General features: G+C 43.7%; 1 protein-coding gene across 1 annotated transcript in view; it reads left to right on the plus strand.

Moving 5' to 3' along the window:
* CFAP58 (cilia and flagella associated protein 58) overlaps positions 1-13,243 on the plus strand; it is a 129,882-nt gene that overhangs the window by 107,313 nt on the left and 9,326 nt on the right. The window lies entirely within an intron of this gene.

The following is a 13,243-nucleotide window of genomic DNA, read 5'->3' on the forward strand; positions in this document are numbered from 1 at the left end:
AAGAGGGCTAACCAGAGCTTTTTACTGGAATTGACATTTGAGCAGTAGGAGAAAAAGTCTCTTTATACTGAGGTAGCTCAATGAGGAAAATGGGCAACTGGGGCAGCCTGATGCCTTCTCATTTGCCGTGGCAGAGAGCCTGTCTGAGACCATAAACAAGCAGTGCAGAGATAGATGTCGGGAGCCAGGGCGTGGGATGAAGAGGGGGAGGGAGAGAGGATGATGAGAACACTTTTTCATCAATGAATTGACATCTTTTGAGTCCTTGGACCCAGCTACCCTTAAAATTCCAAGTAATATTAGCCAACTTTCCTTTTTTCAATTAATTAATTTTTTTATTGAAGTAACATTGCTTAATATTATATGCTTCATGTATGCAATATTATATTTTGATGTCTGTATACACTATAGCTTGCTCACCCTGACGGTCTAGCTTCCATCCATCACCATATAATTGACTCACTTTATCTATTTTACCTCCCTGCCAGCCCCATCTCCCTTCCCCCTCTGGTAACCACAAATCTGTTGTCTGTATCTATGAGTAAACTTACCATTTTGCTAGAGGTAGTCGAAGTTGGTTTTGGTCAAATATAACCAAGAGTCATAACTACTTCCCCAGCAACTTGGGGACAGGGTCCCTGTCTCACCTAGTCTCTAAGCACATGGCAAGCACATGCCTGGCTGACTCACTATCATCTCTTCTTTCTTAGGCTCAGGGTGTAGCTTTTCTCCTTTTCATTTTGCTTTGAAAACTTTAGCTTCCAGCTCTCCATTCACTGTGGTGATGATGGGCCAGCCCCTGGGAAGAAAGGAGCCCAAAGTCCATTTTGGAGATCAGCATAAGGTGGAATCTGTGAGTTCTCTGATAGCTGATGGGGTCATGTGGGTAGGGCAGGCCCCATTTTGATAAATATGCCTATAAAATGGGATTCTGGGACTGACCTCCACTGAGCTCAAGCAACACAAAGATAATTGACCTTTGGAAACTGCCTTTGGCAGTCTTTTTATTATTTTTATAGGAAAGTCCTGCAAACCAATTATATCTCACAATGGGCCTTTTATGGTGCTATTAGTTTAATGCAGCTTTCAGATAAATTAGTCCTCAGGGAGCCTGAAATTCTAAAAGAAAAAAAACAGCCCTCCATGGACTTATTTGACTTTTGGATTAGCAGGAAAGATGATTGGTAGCACTGCTATTCCCCGTGGTGACTTTGGCATTTTGAACCATCAGACCAAGGTACCAAATTCCTATTTTGGGCCCTTGATGTCTGCCCCAAGCAGAAAAAATAAAAATAAATTTTAAAAAAGGACAAGGCGGCTCTGTAAAGATTTCAGTCTACAAATCAAAGAGTGTTTCTTTCCCCCTCAATCTAGGGTTAAAGAAGAACGGGAGTGAGAAAATTAAAATAGCACTTCTATTAAGAAGTCTGGATTTTTCCGAATGTGAAATTACAGATGTCTGCCTCAGATCTTCACGTTGACTTCTGCAACTCTCGCCTTGGTCACGATTATCTACAGAGGGAGAGTTCTGAGGCCAATGTCACAGGATCAGGTGGTAGCTTTGTGCTGAAAGGGAGGAGGTACCATCTCAGTAAAATCACTTTGCCCTGGCCAAGGGATCAAGTGCATGAGGGTCCCGCAAAGCACAGTAGGGGTAGGCAGGGAAGCTAGAAAGGTGACAAGAGGACCAAGGACTTGCAGGTGCCCTTCCATTTCCTGGGGTCTAATCCTCAGGTTGGTTGGCCCACTCATTCCTAGAACAGAGAAGGGACGGGGGCAGAGCCTGAGTGACTTGCCCACAGGGTCTGCTTCCCCATCAGCCCAACCCTGACCTTTGACCCTCTTCCCCAGACCTACCTGTCTCTGTGTCATGTGGTTAGTAGCCAGGCTGCACTGGGGAGCTCACAGTCCTTCTAACCTCTTTATAGCTTGAGGATGACCACTGTGTTCTTAAATTTTTTTGCTCCCTATTATCTTTGCCCTGGCTCTGACCTTGTCATACAGCTGGGCACACCCAACCAAGGCTTTCTTCTGCAACCACTTGATACTGCCTTTGGGTTTCCTCTGGCTGCAGGAGGAGCTTGCTTAGCCTGAACAGGGGGAGGGCTGAAATGTTGAGACTTACCTCATGCGGGAGCAGCCCTTAACTATTCATGCAAAGGAGTTGATGGGCAAATACGCCAGCTCCCTAGCACCTCAGAGTGGGTGGGACAACTCTGAGACATGTTGCACATCATTTCCCGGACTTCCTTGGTAGAGTTGAGCTCCAACTTCCCCAAATGGTAAACTTCTTATTACACTCCCTGTATTGCTGCCTTCCTCAGCTTGTCTCAGTTCCCCACTCCTCCACTACTACTTCCCAGTCACCTCTCAGATAAACTCCCAGCCTAAGCCAGACCTCAAGCCTTGTTTTCTGTCTCTGCCCTGACTCCCTCATCTTGGGTCTAAGATCTGATGTAGCTTGTCCTGTACTGTCATGAGCTCTTCTTGCTCCCTTCCTTACCATGAATTTGTATGACTTCTTGGGTCATATCTGTCTTGGGCTCCTCTGAACAATGACCTAGCTTGGCCCCAGGACCCTCCCCTGGCCCTGAAAAGAGCATACCTTGGGCATGAAATGTAGAGCTGCATCTCTAGAGAAGTACCAGGGTCCAAAAGGAAGCTGTGTTCACCACCCACTGGGGCCACCCTGTGTTCTTTTTATTAGTTTTTGGTCCTGACATTTGAGACGGACAACAGATTGGCTTTATTAGAAAGTGGGGCCAGGCCCCTCTTTTCTTTCCTCCCAACTGCTCCCTTTGGAAGCAGCGGTATTTTGCTTACAAAGCAGATAGCTCTGGCTGCAATTGCTGCTTGTATGACGTTGTGCAAGTTGTTTAATCTCACTATAGCTCAGTGTTCTCATCTGAAAAATGAGGCTCATCATGTACACCTTATAGGACAGTTGCGAGGAGTAAATAAGAAAATGTGAAGGCATTTAGCAAAATGCCTGGCACGAGATAAAAGCTCAATCATTGCTAGCTGTTATTATTAACTTGGCATGTATTGCCTGGTTCTGTTCATTATCTTTTGCTATTTTATCTCCCTGAAGGCATAAAGCACGCGGTAGCATCTTTCTTCCTCTTGGTGTCTATAGCATGTGTATATAGGAAGTGCATAAAAAGATCCATGTGTGGGGTCCAGGTAGGGTAACATCCTAACTATCTCATCCTTGCTCTTTTTTCTCTGGACCTTTCAAGTATGCTGAAGCTTTGTCCATTGCAGAATATTCCAGTTGCATAGAAGCCACCTGGTCTTACAGGGTTGTTAAAATACCCTCTTAGGCTGTGGGGCCACCCATCCTCCATTCCTAAGGATGCAGCCCCATTATGATAAAACCGTTTCCTTGGCAGCCTCTCTTCATCATGCTTAAAACCTAAAGACAGTGCTGGCTGGGCTAGTCCCCTGAGGAAAGGCCAGAGCTGCAGTGGGGTATTTCATGCTCCGAGGTGCAAAAGTATTTAAGCCGAACAAGTCACTTAAATAACGGCGTTATCTGCTGCTTCCCCTTCAATGTTCCAGACAGATAAAGATAAAATAGCCGAGGTAATCGTGGAGATGGAGTGTCGCTGGCAAATGATCTGAGCACAAAGACCATTTCCAGAGACAGATGGAGTATAGGCTCCGGTAATTTTTCTTGAATCGTGTTTAAAGTGGCACAGTCTGAAAACCAATTCAGCAAGAGTGTGCTCGGTGGGTCCGGGGCCACCTGAACTCTGAAAACATTAAAGCCCAGTGAAGCTCACCGGTGGCAAAGAAAGGAAGCCATTCCCCGGATAGATGGTGTAGGTGAGGGGAACTTAATGGCTACCCCCTGGGGAATTTACACAGCCCTGGGTGCTGAGTGCAGAACGTAATTACTGGTGAGTCTGGCAGAGCGGCCATCTGGGCTTGGCGTGATTCCAGGGCCTGGGAAGAGATGGCGCAGATATGGGCGGGATCAGCTGAGTCCCCTGGGAAACTTTCTCATTCATAATTTGGTCTGTTTAGGGACATAGAGGCAGTGAATGCTAGGAACTGTGGCGTTCGAATGTGCCGGCAGAGTCCTTGGGCCCAGTGCCAGCTCTGTGGTTGGGGAAGCAGTTGGGGACGTCCCTTGACTCAATCTCAACCTGCTAATGAAGGGAGGTAATGGGCTCTGAAGGTAAAATGACAACATCTCATGGGATACTTTGCAGCTGCTGAAAACTATGTTGTAGAAAACTATCTAATGACTTGGAGGAAGGTTCATGATAAATTGCTAAGGGAAAAATGCAATCTACAAAACAGAATGCCAGTAAGCTCTAGGGATTTGTTTACAAAATTACATATATGCGCACATGCAAAGAAAAAAGCGGCTGAAGAGAGACGAAATGTTATTTAAAATTTGTTTTTCAGTCTTTAAATCTTTCTACATTTTCCAAATTTTCTACAATGGGAATGTATTTCTTTTGTGATGAACAAAAGATATTAAGATTATATCTTACATTCATATAATATTTGTAGTTTCCAACATTTTTTTACATAAATCCTTTTATTTGATCTTTATAACAGTTCTGTGATTTATATAGAACAGTTATTTCCTTTTCACAGATCAAGGAAGTAAGGTTCAGAGCAAATCAGGGGCTTGAATAATGCGTTGCCTGGCTTATAGAGCCCAAATTTCATGTAGTCTAGTGTTCTTTCCACTGTATGTTGGGGGTTCTGAGACAAGCCCGTCAACAGTATATGCCCGCTCATAATTTAGATCCTAACTCACATCACCTCCCTAGGAATGATTACCCTGATCCCTTAGATGAGACCAGGTTCCTTTGCTATGTGCTCTGAGAACTCAGTTAATTCTTTTCTGTGCTCTCATACAGTAACTACTAGCTACCTGTGGCTATTTGAATTTGAAATGAAGGTTATAAAAATTACATAAAATTAAACATTTGGTTCTTCAGTCACATCGGTCACATGCTAAGTGCACACTAACCATATATGGTTATGCTGTATCCATGTATATATCCATCATCACAGACAGGTCCAGGCGGGGCTGTTCTGGATCGCTTATCTCCCTTTATGATTGATTATGCATTCATTTGTTCAGTTATTTTTGGATTCATGTCTGTTTGCTGCAGGAAATTGTGAAGTCCATGAGGGCAAAGGTCTGATTTGCTTCCTTCCGTATCCCCAATGCATAGTCCACTCTTGACACATGGAAGTTGCTCAATAAATACCTGCTGAATGCTTTCCACTGCTTTAGGATGAAGTCCACATGCCTTGGCATGGCTTCTCAGGTCCTCCATAAAGCAGTCTGGTCCCCCTCACCAAGCTCCCTCCAAATACTCTCTTCCTTGTCGCCAGCCATCTTGTCACCTCAAATCTCCTTCTGTTCCTTGGTTGTTCTAGTCCTTCTTAACCACTGAGCCTCCACAGTGCTATACCCTGTGCCTAGAGCACCCTTCCCCGACCATGACTTCCCCTGGATGACTCTCATCCTTCATGTCTAAGGGTTAAAGATTAACTGTCCCTCCAGGCAACCTTCCCTGTCTCCTAAGTCTAGGTTAGCTGCTCCTCCTGTATGCTCTCAAAACACCCTGTACTCCCCACCAACCCCCAGCTAGCATACTGTAATGTAATGGTCTCTTAAGGTCTTTATCTCTCTATTTAGATTGTAAGTTATTTGGGGTAGTGGCTGCGTGTGTCTTTTATTCACCATCGTATCCTCTTGTGCCTAGATCAGTGCCTGGCACAAAGTAACCAGTTGGTCAAAAAATGTTCATTGAGAACCCACTATGTGCCAGGACCATGCCTGGCACTGGGCGTACATTAGTGGACAAAAGAGATATGGTTCTGAGCTAGAGGGGCTTCTTTGGTCTTTAGAGCCTTGCAGAATATTTGTTGAATGAATAAAAGACAGTGGCTGTATCTGATGAGAGTGTCCTGTCTTGGGAAGCTGATTCTGGAGCTATGAAAGCAAAGTCAGGAAGGATATTGGAGAGGTCTGTGGGACAACTGGTCTCTAGTCTCTGTACTCATAGCAGCAGTGGTTTCCATGGCAAGATGTAGGGGAGGCTGGGGAGGAGCATCTCCCAGGGAATGTGTGTTTAAATGACTGGGGGCAGGAATCTTTTGAGATTTTAAAATCCCACTCCCTCTGAGAACCACTGGGGGTGTTCCTGCTAATAATAGCCGTTGGTTATGGCATATCTAGTATGTGTCATTTAGAACACTACTTGCTCTAAATGCTTTACACACATGAACTTATCTTTTTAGTCACCATATATCACGGTACAATTATCATCCCCATTTTACAGATGAGGACACAGAACTGTAAAGTAACTTGTCCAAGGCCACCCAGCTAATAATGAGTGGCAGAGCCAGAATTTGAACCCAGGAAGCCAGTCTTCTGAGATGCGCCCTTTATCACTGAGCTAAAGCCCGATGAGAGATTTCTGCATGTCATGAGTGGGTTCGGGCAGAAACAAAAGAAGATCGAGAACCACTCAGGCGGACAGCTGGCTCAGTACTCACAGATCTCCTCTACGCCAGAGGCTCGTATTCTTGAGCTTACTCTGAAACCATTCAAGAATGTTCCTGAGCTGGTTAGAATCCAATGCCAGGTTTGGTGGTCTGGACCGTATGTGAGATCAGAGTAGATGAAAGAACAAGCAGGGAGGGCTGGGCGATGAGGCAGGAGGACCTCGGTGAAGCTGGGTCAGAGCTTGGAAGTTAGGCACGAAATGAATTTCCCTGCCTGTTCTGCAAAGGGCTTGAGCCAATGGTCACATGGAGTAACTGAGCACCTACTGTTTTCTAGGCATTGTGCTCAGTGCTAAGTGCATAGTGTTTGCAGAAAACATCCAATCCCTGCTTTCATGGAGTCTGATGAGGGAAATAGACAGCAATCAGATGATTAAACAAATGAGCAAATAACCGTGAAGGGAAATAAGTGACCTAAAGGAAAGGAATATATTTCTTGGGGAAACACATAAGGAATGGATCTTGGTGGGGCTGGCTGTGGGTGGGGGAGGGGAGGTCGGGGAAAGCCTCTCCAAAGTATCATAAGCTGAGATATGGTCGATGAGTTGGGATTCGTTGCTTATAGGGATGGCCAAAGGGTTCCAGGGAGAGAGCTCAGCGCATGGAAAAGTCTTGTGGCAGGAAGGATCGTTAGCAAGTCTGGGGAGTGAAAGAAGGTCTGCGAGGCTGGAAGGCAGAGCAGAGGAGGAGGGCAGCTCTGACTTAGCTGGACGGAAAGCCTGGGGCCAGACACGCGGGGCCTGAACGAAGGGTGACCGCGAATCTCAGTTTGTGGAGGACAGTCCTGGTTGGCTTCTGTTTCCAATTGTTAGGAATAGTGTCCCCTTTTCTTACCAACACTGTCTAGGTTTGAATGGCAGAATATATGGTCACCCTCTTAGGCCTTATTAAGGATTTCATTCTTATCCTAAAAGATGGAAAGTCACCATAGAGTTTTCAGCAGATGAGATCCTCCCCAGACAGGACCAGATTCAAGTTTCTTAGATAAGTCTCTGGCTGCAATGAGGAAAATGCACTGGGGACGTAGGGTCAAGCATGCAGGCAACACGCCCGTTAGGAGGCAATTGCTACAGTGATGAGATGTTGACTTTCGTGACCAGTGGAAAAGGCTACTCCCCACACCTCCACCCTGCCAGAAAGTTCCAGAACTCAGGTTTCAAGGAGGACTACGCTTCATCCATGAGGTGGCTGGGTTTAGAGCTCCCTGGTGTCCCATTGCCAGGGGACCTTCTGGCATACAGCCCCAGGGTGATTGGGATCCCTCGTGGGAGTTTGTGAAAGGTCAGGTACTTCATACCTGTTATGAAAAAAAAAATACACATAAGTCTCTCTAAATGTCACCCATAGCCCAGCTAGCCCATGGCTGAGGGCTTCTCATGGGGGCCATCTGTCTAAGGTGCCAGCTGTAGGGGCAGTGCACTGTGCCAGGGCTGCTCGATGGAGATTGTGGACAGGAGATGTCCCAGGAGTGGGCACTCATTTTCTTAGAGCCTGTCTTAGATTTCGTGTGAGGCATCAGAGTTTGCGTGGGGTGATCCAAAACCCACTTTTTCGTGGTTGAGCTCTTTCCTCAATCTCTCTCTCTCTCTCTCTCTCTCTCTCTCTCTCTCTCTCTCTCTCTCTCTCTCTCTCCCCCCCCCCCCACCACCCTCTCTCTCTTTCCCCCTTTGACTTTTCTCTCCCCACCCCCACAAGCATTTACTTTGTTTTTTAAATCTGTATTAAAATTCTCTTATACTCTACCCTCTAGCCTATTAAAATTGCCTGGGCTTAGAAGCTTTTTAAAAAGCATCTCAAGTCTTTTTTCTTGCTTGGTGGAATGAAAACAAAATTATTCCAGTGGAACACTTTACGTTAGATGCAATCTAAGAAAATGGCTTACAGAACTGAGGGCTCATTTGGAGGGGAGAGAGGGTGAGGGAGGATTAGCAGATAAAGCACATCCTAGTCAGGGGCTGGGACAGAGAAGCCAAGGTCATGGTAAATGCCTCAAGCAGCTGGGGTGGCATCAGCATAAGTCACAACATGAATTGATGACTCTTTTAGGTATTTTTATTCCCCAGATTCATTCATTCATTCATTCATTTTAGTCCAAAATTATGAAGCTTTTAATCAGGTGCCTCTTTTCACCTCCTTTTTTTCTCTTTCATCCCATCCTTTCTTCTCTTAATTTTTTTTTTTTTTATTTTTATGGTCTCCCTCTACTTCAACAACTTTTTACTGTTTTCCTGGTCCCAATCAGAGGCTCTACTTTTTCTGACACCCACCCACTATGTATCTTTGGGTTGTAAATGAACTGTCACAGCAGGAAACAAAGGTTTCTAGCTTTCTCCACATCAGTGCTGGGGCTCCAGCTGCTGGGGGTTTTCAGCTCAGCCTACCTCTTCTAATAGGACATAAGTAGCTCTGAACAATGACGGAGGCCCCTGGGGTGATCTATCCCCAACCAAACTAGGTAGTTGCTGACTCTGCAGTTATGACAAAGCAGAGCCAAAGGAAGCCTCCGAGTCCCTCTCCTCCAGTGCTCCCAAGTCACAATAGAAACTGAAGTCCGGACAGGTGACGTGGGGAATGATGAATTTATGCACTCCAAATGCCAGACTCCCAACCCCTCACTGTTTTCCTATTGGTGAAGAACCTGAGTCTCGAGGACAAAACCATCCTGTCCTCCTCTTGTGGCACCATTCTAAGGATTTCACAGAACCCTCTAGGACCCTTGCTCTTTGTCTTCTCACAGAGGCTGATGGAGGGTAAAGATTTGCCTTGGAAAGTAGCTAAGTATGTGTCTAGGGATGTGGTGCAGATGACCACAGAGCCAGGCAAGGAATGTACTTGAAGGTAATGCCATAGGGAATGGTGGGGACCGTGGCAAACTGAAGACTGCCAGGCTCAGCCGAAGGAGGCACCTGCTACCAAGCGTCAGCCTATAGTCGACACAGAGGAAGGCATGTCCAGCATGGCCTGTTTTATAGCTTCTCAGGAGGGACCCGAAATCTGGACTTTTTAAAACATAAAATCTGATTTTTAAATATTGGCTGTATTAAAATGTGAAACCCTGAGGCAATCAGATAAAAAAATTCTCGTGGGACCTGAGTTCAAGCTATTCTTATGTGGATGGAGGGCGGTCTGTGCACATCGACTGGTCTGGGTGATTTGGTAGGGGTCAGGGTGGTGGAGGCAAAGAACATGAAGTGCCGAGATGAGCATCAGCCCTTTCTCTGGTGTCCCCTTGTCTGTCACTCGCCTCGAACAACTTTCCTCTAACGGAAAAGAAATGATCCCAGAATGCTATGGAGTTTCAATCTGAAGAGTGGGGGTGGGGCTGAGTTTACTGCTGGTGGAATGTTCTATTCGACTCAGATAGCAAGGACTTAGGAGGGATGTTGTAGGACCTGACAGACTCCCTATGTCTGCCTGAATTAAAAAAAAAAAATAGCTGCCACATATCGAATACTGACTATATACCAGTCATTATACGTTAGATCTTTTCATCCTCACAGTGACCATGTGGGGTAGATGTTATCTAATTTAATTTTATGGATGAAGAACTTTGAGGCTCAAAGAAGTTAACTAACTTGTTCAAGGACACCCAGTAAGTGGCTTTCTCCATCACTATACTTTCCTTTCCAGAGCGTTACTCCCCGGAAAAACAAAACAAAACAAAACAAAACATGTGTATACGCACACGTACACACTCCCACTCTATATACGGGTATATATAACTTTTAAAAGTTATTCTATTTTGGTTCCTAAGGCTCCTGGAAAAAAAATAAAAAGCTACTTTCCTATCTTGGGTAGTTTTTCATCAGTGATAACTACCCTTGAATGAACTTACTGTTCCCATGAACTACAGTTTATTGGCTTGGCAAAGGTGTCAGCATGGGTTTGGCTGTGGTTTTATTCTCTCTCCCAGCACCCAGAAAAGAAGTATCGGACCTGGGAAACAACCTCGCCTGTCTTTGCGGCAGTCAGAAAGCTGGCAGCCGGCGAAGAGCAAGCACAAAACAAGTCAACTCCTTTTCGTTTCTTCCTGAGCCAGGCTTTCTGCTCTCACTCCTGTCCTTTCCCTCCATAATAGAATAGGATAGGCCTGCCACCTGCTAGTACTTCGTCCCTTCTTCAGCTTCAGCTGCAATCCCTAGCACAGGGTCAGGTGCTAGGGGGGAGCTGCACACCCACCGGCCTGAGTGTTTGACTGTAGTCACTGTATGCCTGACGCTCAGGAGAAAATATATGTTCTATTTTTGCAAAAGAGTACATTTTATTTTTTATAAAGCGAAATCAGTTTGTGTGAGAGATCGTGTATTTGCTAGGAACAGACATCCCCTAGAGTCAAGGGGAAGAATATTCTAAGGCTCTGGGCCTGCTGGAATCCAAGTGAAATCTGGACCCTTAGCCGCAGGAAAGGTAGGAACCAGGCTACTCCCAGGACAAGAGCTGCAGTGGAATTTCCTTACCTGTCATTAGTGCTTCACCACTGCTGGGATTCAGCTGAACTCCACTTCTGATTGCTCCCATCTGTAGCCAAATCTCCATGTTTTCATGTTAAATTCCTCAAAATGGCAAATCAAAAGCCATCACATGGGCGAGAGGGCCATTATTGACTGAATCGGCTATAGATAGGGTACCCTAAAATGTTTTGTGTCCCCTATCATTTTACTACAATAGTATTATTACAATTAAGACTAGATCAAATGCCCAGAAGGGATGATGTCATCCTTTTCATTGCTTGTCCCCAAATGCCACTGCTCTGTAGTTTTAAAATGAAAGAAATTTTAATTTAATTTTAAAAATCATAATATATGCTTGCTGCCGCTGAAGCCAAGTGAGTCCCTCTCCATGGGACCAAAAAAAAAAAAAATTATAGAAAAGAAAGAAAGAAAAAAATAAGATGAAGAAGAACTTGGGAGGAACTCAAAGGGCAGAAAGTCAGGTTTCCATCCTGTTGAGAAGAAGAGATATCAGGGTTTAGATTCAAACTCAGATCCCAGACTGTCCAAATTTCTTTTGGAAAAAATGATGACAACAATGTAGAATGAAGAACATTTTTGTGTGTCTGTGCAGCAAATCTCTGGAACTGGAAGAATAATGTCCCTGTCACACAGCGCAGTGACTGGCATATACTAGATGCTCAGTAAATAGTAATTGTGCTCATCAGCTCCTGAAGGCAGGGATCACCATGCACCTAGAACTAAGTGCAAACTAAAGTTGTTTATCTGAATAACTGGTAAGTGGCTTGCATGGATGGAATGGACTTGGTAAAAGAAGAACAGAGAGACAGCCTGGACTGGTGGGAAAAAAGCTGGACAGGAATGACTATGACAGCTTCTCAAAAACATGAGTTATATTCTAAGAAAGAAGAGAAAATGGAATCATAAATGCTTAACTAAAACCAACAAAGACAGAAAGAATAGAAGACAAAATGGGATCAAAGAACAGAGGCAACAAATAGAAAAGAGCGACGAATGTGATAGATGTTAATCCAACTATATTAATAATCACTTTAAATGCACCAATTAAAAGGCAGAGATGGTCAGAGTTGACCAGAAAACAAGACCTAACTATATGTTGTCTACAAGGAAATCTAGTTTCAATATGAAGACACATTCAGGTTAAAAATAAATTCATGGAGCATAATATACCATGCTAAGACTAATCCAAAGAAAGCTGGAATAATTATATTGATCTCAGACAGAGCAGATTGCAAACTAAGAAAACTTATTAGGGTTAAAAAGAAAGGCATAGTGATAAAGAAATCAATTCTCCAAGAAGATATAACAATCCTCAACAGTTGCTTTATAGCTTCATAATAGAGAAGCCAATTAAATGAGGCAAAACTATCAGAATTGCAAAGAGAAATAGATAAATCCACTATCACAGTTGGAGACTTCAACATCCCTCAATCCAGCAGGCAGAAAATCAGTAAGGACATAGTTGAATTCAACAACATCACCAATCAACTGGATGTAATTGACATCCATAGATTACTTCATCCAACATCAGTAGAATATACATTCTTTTCTAGCTCACATGGAACATTTACCAAGACAGATAACTCTCTGGACCATAAAACACAATAAATTTAAAAGAATAGAAACCATACAATATCTGTTTTCAGACCACAGTGGCATTAAACTAGAAATCAATAACAGAAAGATAACTAGAAAATTTCAAAATACATGGAGATCAAATAACATACTTCTAATGCATGAGTCAAAGAAGAAATCTTAAGAGAAACTAAGAAATATTTTGAACTTAATGAAAATGAAATCATAGCTTATTAAAATTTGTGGGATGCAGTGAAAGCAGTACTTAGAGGAAAATTTATAGCATTGAATGAATATATTAGACAAGAAGAAAGATCTAAAATCAACCATGTTTTTTTTTCACCTTGGGAAACCAAAAAGAAGAAATGCAAATTAAATCCAAAGCAGAAGAAAAGAATAAGAATTAGAGCAGAAATCAATGAAATTGAAAACAGATAATCAAGTGAAAATCAATAAAACCAAAAGCTGGCTCTTTGAAAAGATCAATAAAGTTGATAAGCCTCTAGCCAAACAAAGAAAAAAGAGGACACAGATTACTAAATCAGAAATGAAAGAAAGGACATCACTACAGATCCTGCAGATATAAAAAGCTCCAAAATCAGAGCTTCCAAAGAGCATTCTCAAAAACAGCCCTTTAAACAAAAATTTGGTCA

This window comes from Rousettus aegyptiacus, unplaced genomic scaffold (genome assembly GCF_014176215.1).
Source record: "Rousettus aegyptiacus isolate mRouAeg1 unplaced genomic scaffold, mRouAeg1.p scaffold_m13_p_6, whole genome shotgun sequence".
NCBI classification, from domain to species: Eukaryota; Metazoa; Chordata; class Mammalia; order Chiroptera; family Pteropodidae; genus Rousettus; species Rousettus aegyptiacus.